The sequence below is a fragment of the Tupaia chinensis genome, unplaced genomic scaffold, assembly GCF_000334495.1.
Source record: "Tupaia chinensis unplaced genomic scaffold, TupChi_1.0 Scaffold000706_1, whole genome shotgun sequence".
NCBI classification, from domain to species: domain Eukaryota; kingdom Metazoa; phylum Chordata; class Mammalia; order Scandentia; family Tupaiidae; genus Tupaia; species Tupaia belangeri.
In genome coordinates, this window is record NW_006160229.1 from 2,133,808 (window position 1) to 2,143,303 (window position 9,496).

The window sequence follows — 9,496 nt, forward strand, 5'->3', positions numbered from 1 at the left end:
CTGTTTCTTTTTTTTTTTTTTTTTTTTCTCCTCCATTTCTCAATCCCATCAGGATTTTGGGCACATATGCACAGATACCCAGTGTTTTCCTAAGCCACTGGGGCGAGCATTCAAACCAGGGTCGACTACATGGGCTCTGGTTCCCTTAACCGTTGGACTAAAGAGCTGGCCTGGGTTGAAATTTTTATGCAGGATATTCTCTGTGCACGTATCAAGATTACATTTCAGCTAAAAATGATAGTGTTCATAGGAGAAAAAGATACTAGTCTAAAACAATCAAGTTGTGAATATTTATATATTTAAAAAACGTGATACTCATCCATTGATGAGTGGAAAATATAATGAAATCGTATTTAGCCATAGAAAAATAAAGTGCTGACACATGCTTTAACATGATTAACCCTGAAAACATGCTAAATGAAAGAAACTGGACAGTCCATGTTTTGTATGATTCCATTTATATGAAATGCCCATAATAGACAGATTAGTGGTTGTCTAGGGGTTGGTGCTGATGGAGGACTTGGGAAGTGATGGCTAAAGGGCATAGATTTCTTTGGGGGATGAAGAAATCTTATAATGATTATTGTGCATCTCTGTGAATATACTAAAGCCATTGAATTGTATGCTTTAAAGGGAAGCAGTCTGTGGAACGTGAATTTTATCTCTATAAAGCTATTACCCAAAAAGCATCATATTATGGACTACTAGAATCCTTTAAAACTGATCTTGCAATTGCTAACAGGTGAATTCCTTCATGGATTGGGAGACTTGAATTTATAAGCATGAGGATTCTTTTAAGATAGAGGAAGCATAAGTGGGAATTTGTGGCCAGCTCGTCTGTATTACACGGATTTAGAGTGGGATAGGAAGGATCCTCTGTAGGAATATTGAAGTGCTTTCTAGGATGGCAAAAATAACAGATATCTCATACATACATGGCAGAGAAGCTAGTAAAGTATGGAACTCAATACAGTTCTTTATGTAATCATGCATAATCAATAAGAATTGTGAGATCATTATAATCCCTGTTCTACAAATGAGGTTGTTTTTTTTTCTTTTCTGTTTTAGAGAGAGTGTTTGCGATAGGAGGCATATGCTCTCCAGAGAGACAGAGAGAAGCAGCAGGAGACAGAGAGACACAGAGACAGAAAGTGAGAATCACCTTCCGTCCCAGGGGGGATGGCCATTGTTGGCAACGTGGGAGTTCAGTGCCTCAACCACCATGCCACCTGCTGGCCCCAGGTTTGTAATTTTAAATAACTGCTTAATCTATTTTATAGATGTGTCATAATTCATTTATCCTGCTATTGTTTAACGTGTAGGTTGCTTCCAATTTGGAACTTCATAAATAATCCTGGTGACGAACATCTTTATATATAAATCTGTGCTAAAACCTCTGTTTAGTTCTGTAGAAGAGGTTTCTCAAAGGAGATGTGCTGAGTCAAAGGTTATGCACATATTAAGGTTCTTAATACTAGTTGCCAAATTGCTTTCCAGAAAGGTTTGCTAGCTCATGCTCCTGCAATGTATGAAAGTGCTCGGCTCACTCTATTCACTAATGTTGAGTATTAAAAAACTGTTGCCAAGGTGCTGGCAGGTGGTGGTTAAGGATGCTGAACTCCCATATGGCCAACTGTGGTTGGAATTTTGGACCTGGCAGCTTACTTTCTCATTCTCTCTCTCTCTTTCTCTCACTCTGGCCCTCTCTGGTCATGTTAAACATAAATAAATAAAGTTAAATAAAATAATGCTTAAAAAAAAACTTGCCAATTTGATGAGTGAAAAATGCTATCTTGGTATATTTGGTCTATGCTTATAATTACTGAGGATATATATATATAATTTATATATTAGATTTTTGCAATTTTTCTTCTGAGAGCTATCTGTTCCTATCTTTTGACCATTTGCATTTCATTTTCTTATTAATTTATATATACTCTTTATATTAAGGATATCATTATTTTTAACAGCTTTACTGAGGAAAAATTAAAATGTTATACATTTCACTAATTTAAATTATATGATTCAATGACTTTTTTAAAAAGCTTTTTTTTTTTTTTTTTTTTTTTTTTTTTTTTTTTTTTAAAGTATATGATGCATACACTTGCCAGACAGAAAGAAAGAAGAAAGAAAGAGCACCTTCCCATGGGGCATGGTCATGCTACAATACTTTTTTCCTCTATTTCTTCATCACATTAGGATTTGGGGCATGCATGCACATGTGCCCAGCTTGTTTTCCATTTTTGTTTTGTTTTTCAAATTGAGAAGAAATATACCGATATAAATATTGTATTCCTAAATCTTACTTTTTTCCCTCCACCAAAACAATTGTAAAATAACAAAAAGGAAAATGACAGTTCTAAAGATAAATAAAAAATTTTTGTTACCTTTGTTTTTGTCTATATTTAGATCAACTGAAGCCAGGAATAATCTTGTTAAAAATTGGAAAATCAGGGCCAGCAGGTGGCATGGTGGTTAAGGACTCTGAACTCCCACATGGCTGACCGTGGTTCGAGTCCTGGACCTGGTGGCTTGCTTTCTCACTTTCCCTCTCTCTCTCACTCTGTCCCTCTCTGTTCAAATTCAAAACAAGCAAACAAATAAATAAAGCTAAACAAAATAATTTTTTAAAAATTTTGAAAATCTTTTTTTTTCCCTGTAGAAGAGAAAATGTTGTTCATTTTTTTGAATCAAATTCCTGGACTGCCAGTTTGAAAACCCAGAAAGCTTTTGCCTACACCATATTCCCATTCATTTTCCTTTTCTTATTTTAACATTTAATCACTGTATATCTTTTTTTCTTTTCTTGGAAAGGTTTTTGCTATAGGGCACGTGCGATTGCCAGACAGAGAGAGACAGAGAGACAGAAAGCGAGAAATCACCCCCTCCAGGGGTATGGCCACACTGCAATCCCTTCTCCTCTATTCTCCTCTCAGGATCTTGGGCACACATGCTCACGCGCCCAGTGTGAGTTTAAGCCACCAGGTTCGGGACTCGAACTGTGGTTGGCTACATGGGAGTCATAGCCATTACATAGCCATTACGCTAACTGCTGGTCCCAATCACTGTATATCTTTACAACATTGAAAATGAATGCTGGGAAAATTCATTTTCAATGTTGTAAAGATATGCTCAGCTTGTTTTTCAAGCTGCTGGGACCACTATTTGTACTGCAGTTGACCATGTGAGACCCAACTCCCTATGCATAGGGTTTAACCACTGTGCTACAGGGGTCAGCCCTCAATGGCTTTTTTTTTTTTTTTGAGAGGTTTTTGCTATAGGGCACATACGCTCGCCAGACAGACAGAGAGAGACAGAGAGATAGAAAGCAGGAAATCACCCCCCAGGGGGGGTGGCCACGCTGCAATCCCTTCTCCTCCATTCTCCTCTCGGGATCTTGGGCGGGCACACACGCACACGCCCCCGGCGTGAGTTTAAGCCACCGGGTCCGGGACTCGAATCGCGGTCGACTACGTGGGAGTCCAGCGACATAGCCATTACGCTAACTGCTGGTCCCAGCCCTCAATGGCTTTTAAAAACGTTATTTTATTTCTTTTGAGAGAGAGAGAGAGACAGGGACCCCCAACAGGGTACCATCGTGCCACAATTCTCCCCCAGACTTCTAGCCAGCCAGGATCATAGGTGTGATTGCTGTGTTTAGGTTGACTTGAGATTCAAACCCTGGGCTTTCACATATGGCTTCAGTACCATACAATGGCACCCCACCATCTATACTACACAGCTAGGCCTCACTGCCTTTTAATATATTTACAGAATAGAATGTATTGGCACAATCCACATTAAAACATTTCATTACCTTAGAAAGCAACTCAGGGGACCAGCAAATGGCATAATGGTTATGTTGCTGGACTCCCACATGGACTACCACAGTTCTGGTCCTGGACCCAGGAGCTTGAAACTCACACTAGGCACATGTGCATGTATGCCCAAAATCTCAAGAGGAGAATGGAGGTGATAGGATTGCAGCGTGGTTACCTCCCCTGGGGAGTGATTTCTCACTTTCTGTCTCTCTGTCTCTCTCTGTTTTTTCTGGTGAGTGAGTGCATGCACCCTATAGCAAATATCTCTCTTAAGAAAAAAAAAAAAGAAAGGAACTCTGCTCTCCTTTGCTGTTAGATTCAATACTTCTCTCTGCTCTATTCCCTGACAACCACTACTCTATGCCTGTTTTTATAGATGGACATTTTATATAATGAAATAATAGACTGTGTGGTCTTTTGCGCCTGACTTCTTTCACTTAGCATATTTTTCAAGGCTTATTGAGGTTGCAGCATGTATCACAATCTCATTCCTTTATAAAACTGAATAATATTCCATTGCATGGTTATACCATGTTTTGTTTATCTATTTATTGTTGATGATGGATAGTTGGGTTGTTTCCACCTTTTGGCTAGTATAAATCATGTTGCTGTAAACATTCTTGTACAACTCTACATGGTCACGTGTTTTCATTCCTCTTGGGTAGCTACCTGGGTGTAGAATTGCTGAATCATGTAGTAACTCTCTATTAACTTTTTGAGGAACTGACAGACTATTTTCCACAGTGCTGCACCATTTTATACTCCCATCAACAAAGGAGAGTTCCACGTGCTCCAAATTCTTGCCAACACTTTTTATTGTTCATCTTTTGAGTATAGCCATCCCCGTGAGTGTGAGGTAGTATCTTACTGTGTTATTGACTGGCATTTTCCTAACAGCTAGTGGTATTGACCATTTTTTCATGTACTTACTTATTTCTTATTTCTTTGTTCATTTAAAAATTAGGTTAATTATTAAACATTTTATTTTAGATTTATAAGAGTTCTTTCCATTATTCTTCATATCAAACTAACCAGATATTTGATTTTCAAACTTTTCTCCCACTTTGTGGGTTGTCTTTTCACTTCCTGATAGTGTCCTTTGAGGTTCAATTAAAAAATAATATTGACAATATACAGGTAATCATTTTATGTTTTTGTTGCCTATACTTTTGTTGTGATATAAAGAAACTATTGCCTAAATCAGGGCTGTAAATATTTATAGTTATACTTTCTTCTAAGAGTTTTGTGATTTTAACTCTTTTAAAATTTTTTTTTTGAGAGCGATTTTTTGCTATAGGGCATGTGTGCTTGCTAGAGAGACAGAGAGAGACAAAGAGAAAGAAAATGAGAAATCATACACACACACACACACACACACACCCCAGAGGGGATGGCCATGCTGCAATCCCTTCTCTTCCAGTCTCTCAGGATCTTGGGCATGCATGCATACGTACCAACTGTGGTCGACTACGTAGGAGTCCAGCAACGTAATCATTATGCCATCTGCTGGTCCCTACTCTTGCTGCTGGTCCCTACTCTATTGCCAGAGGATGTGTGTATCACCACTCAGACTGAGGAAGACAGAAGAGAAAGAAAGCACCTTCCAATGGGGTATGGTGACCATACCCCATCCTTCTCCTCCATTTCTCTATTCTATTGGGGTTTTGGGCATGCATACACACATGCCTGGTGTGTTTTTTAAGCCACTGAGGGTGAGATATGAATCATAGTCAGATCTATGGGTTACCTTAACCACTAGGTCACAGGGATGGTCCTGTAATTTTACCAGTCATTGATCCACTTTGAGTTAAATTTGGTATATTATGTGAGATATGAATTCAACTTCATTTTTCTGTGTGTGAATATCCGGTTTTCCCAGAACCATGTTGAAAAGATCATTCTTGGAACCAGCAGTTGGCGTAAGGGCTATGTCGCTGGACTCCCACGTAGTCGACCGCGGTTCAAGTCTCAGACTTGGTGACTTAAACTCACGCCAGGCACGTGCGCATGTGTACCCAAGATCCTGAGAGAAGAATGGAGGAGAAGGGATTGTGGTGTGGCCATCTCCCCTGGGGGGTGACTTCTCGCTTTCTGTCTCTCTCTGTCTTTCTGGTGGGTGTACTTACCCTATACCAAAAACCTCTCACTCAAAAAAAAAAAAAAGATAATGCTTTCTCTGTTGAATTTTCTTAGCACCCTGGTCAAAAATTAATTTACTTTAGATTTAAGGGTTTGTTTCTGGACTCTTACCTCTATTCCATTCATCTATAAGTCCATCCTTATCCCAGTATCATACTGATTTTGAGGCTTTGTAGAAGTTTTGAAATTGGGAAGCGTCAGTCCTCTGACTTTTTTTTTATTTTTTCAAGATTGATTTGTCTATTCTGGATCTCTGGAGTGATATTATTCTTTTGATCACTATATTTCTTCACAAATAATTTCCCATTTGTTTGTTGACTTGTCCTTAAGATTTTATTTGTACAGTTGTGTAAAATTTATCAACTTTATTAATCTTTTCCTTTTTGAATTTTATATTTTTTCATAGTTAGAAACAATTCTTTTATAGTATTAATTTTCTAATAAATTTCTAAACCTAAATTTTCTGCTTCTTTCTTTTTATATAAGTGAGTTATGGGACCAGCTGGTGGCATGGTGGCTGGGATGCTAGACTCCCACATGGCTGATTGTGGTTCAAGTCCTGAACCTGGTGTCTTACTTTCTCACTCTTCCTTTCCCTCTTCTGGTGAGTACACATGCCCTATAGCAAATTAAAATTATTAATAATAATAAATAAAAATAAATAATTCTTTTTCTTTTTTTAGAGAGATTTTTGCTATAGGGCATGTGCGCTCACCAGAGACACAGAGAAAGACAGAGAGATGGAAAGCGAGAAATCACACATCCTCCCCCAGGGGATGGCTATGTCTCCAATCTTTTCTCCTTCATTCTTCTCTCAGGATTTTGGGTACGCATGCACACATACTCGGCATGAGTTTTAAGCCACGAGGTCCGGGACTCAAACTGTGGTTGACCATTACACCTTCTGCTGGTCCCAATAAATAACTCCTTTTTCTTTTTTTTTTTTTTTTTGGAGAGGTTTTCGCTATAGGGCACGTGTGCTCACCAGATAGACAGAGAGAGACAGAGAGACAGAAAGCGAGAAATCACCCCCAGGGGCGATGGTCACGCCGCAATCCCTTCTCCTCCATTCTCCTCTCGGGATCTTGGGCACGCACGCACACGTTCCCTGCATGATAAATAATTCCTTTTTAAAAAGTGAGTTACAAAAATAGCAAGTACTCACTATAAAAGATTTGATATATGGAGAGCCAGCAGGTGGCATAGTGGTAAAGTGCTGGACTCCCATGAGGCCTACTATGGTTTGAGTCCTAGAACCAGTGGCTTGAAACTTATGCCAAGTGATGGTGCATGGGTGCCCAAAATCCCACATCCCTCTGGGGTGTGATTTCTCACTTTCTGTCTCTTTGTTTCTCTCTGTCTCTCCAGTGAGCATACATGCCCTATAGCAAAAATCTCAAATAAATAAATAAATAAAAGACTAAGATAATTGTTTCTTAAGGAAAAGGTCTGAGAATTTCCGTATACTCCCGTACTTTCTGACTTCATTCTCCAGAGCTCACTGCTATTAACAGTTTGTATCCTTCTCAAGCATATCTTATGTATGTACACATGTGTAGTGTTTAAAGAGTGGGATCAAACTATAAATATTGTTTTGACAGTATAGCAAGGCATCTTTCCATATGTGGATCAATCCCATACTCTAAAAGTTTAGTAAAAAAGCCTTGCCCACCTTAAGATTATAAAAATATCCTCCTATATTTATAGTAATAGTCATTTAGTACTTTTATAGATTGCCATTCATTATGTCTTATTTATTTTTTTACTTATTTTTCAACTAAAGCATTTGTGAAATTCTTTTTTTATTAGTTTGCTGTAGTTCCCATGCACTTGCGTGAGAGAGAGAGAGATAGAGAGATATCACCCCCTGGGGGATTGGCCACCCTACTCAGGATTTTGGCCATGCATATGCATGTCCCCAGCATTTTCTCAATCCGTCAGGTCCAGGACTCAAACCAGTCAGTAGGACATGTGGAATCCAGCCTCTTTCACATCCACACCACTTTCTGGCCCCATTCGTGGGATTCCTTTTCTTTTTGTTGTTGTTATTAAGAATTACTTTAAGTTTATTTATTTATCTTAATTTGACCAGAGAGGGACAGTCAGAGAGAGAAAGAGGAGAGAGAGAGAGAAACTAAGTGAGAAAGCAAGCTGCCAGGTCCAGGACTTGAAACGTGGTCAGCCGTGAGGAAGTCCTGTGCCCTTAACTACCATGCCACCTGTCAGTCTCTCTTGGAATTCTTCATGTCACCCTGTCTGTAGCAGTAGGGATATAGTAAGTGGCTGTTCTTCTACCTTCTGCACATATTCAAGAGGGAAGCCTGGCAAACATTCTGCCTGCTGATTGAACACATCCAGACAGCATAAACTGACCAGAGGAGGAAGGGGTGAGTGTAAGTGTGTTCCTCCCCTACTCACTCTCCCTTGTGTACTTGCCTGCACCCACTCTCCTCAGGTGAATCTCCATAGACCGTTTAAAAGATCCACTTAGAATGAGTACCTGTCCACTCTCATGCCAGAAAACTTTGAAAAGGTCAGGGATTAAAGAAAAGAGTGGCCTGGCAATTCCCTTAAGGATTTGCAGCATTAGAGCAAGATTGAAGCAAATCTCTTTGATATTGGCTCAGTTTCACAGATCACAGCTTTTGAATGGACCCAGGGCCTCTCCTCTGTGGGCTACAACTTTTGCAGGTCCTGTGCTGCTTGTTACTTCCGGGCACGATGCAGCTTCATGTTTCTTGCTGCCCTGTCCCTGGGAACTTTGGACTCAGGTTAAGGAATGAACTCTCACTCCTTGTTTCCCACTTGACTACTTTAAGGGGTCCTGTCCTCTTGCCTTTCCGTTTTCTTATACCCTCTCTGAAGCATGTCAGGACTCTCGAGCCCATGAGAGATGGCCGCCTAGGTGTCTGTGCAGGACCCCAGAGTCTGGGAATATCAGCGATCTGTAGAGCACAGAACCGGGCAGCCCCAGGCCTGAGATCAGCGTGTGTGTTTACATTGGTGAGGGGTGGGAAGCCGAGGGCATTTTTCCCGCTCCAGCATAGGCCCTTTCAGACCAACTAGGGCTCCTCTTGGCGCCAGCAAGGACGGCAGCCTAGGCAAGGCCACCTGCAGGTGCCTGCACTGTGCAACTCCACGGTGCAGCGCATCGCCCTGGCCAGGGCCCGCTGGACACTAAGGAACCGCCAAGACTTGCAGGAGTAGTCGTGGGAGTGCGAGGCTGGGCTGTCTCCTCCCACCACGTGTGCGGGCCTAGCCCGCCTTCCCTCCCCTGACAATGGTCATCTCTGCGGGGGTTCTCCCTTTTAGAACCTCACGTCCCTCCGCAGCCCCCGCCTCCTCTCATCCTCTGGGAAGCTAAGCTGAGGCGTGAGTGCGCACTCGGGAGGAGTTGCCCTCGCAGCGACTGCAGCCAGAAGCGCTTCGCTGGGGCCCCGAACTCCAAGCAAGTTCTCGGCGCTCCGATCTTTCAGGCCTCTGGCGCCTCAGACCCTGTTTAGGGGGGTCGGGCGAGCTGGCTGCGGCTCGGGGGG

The 9,496-nt window shown here is 41.2% G+C and overlaps 1 protein-coding gene across 1 annotated transcript in view; it reads left to right on the top strand.

Annotated features, from left to right (window-relative positions):
- LOC102501475 (phospholipid-transporting ATPase IG-like) overlaps positions 1-9,496 on the top strand; it is a 348,220-nt gene that overhangs the window by 231,529 nt on the left and 107,195 nt on the right. The window lies entirely within an intron of this gene.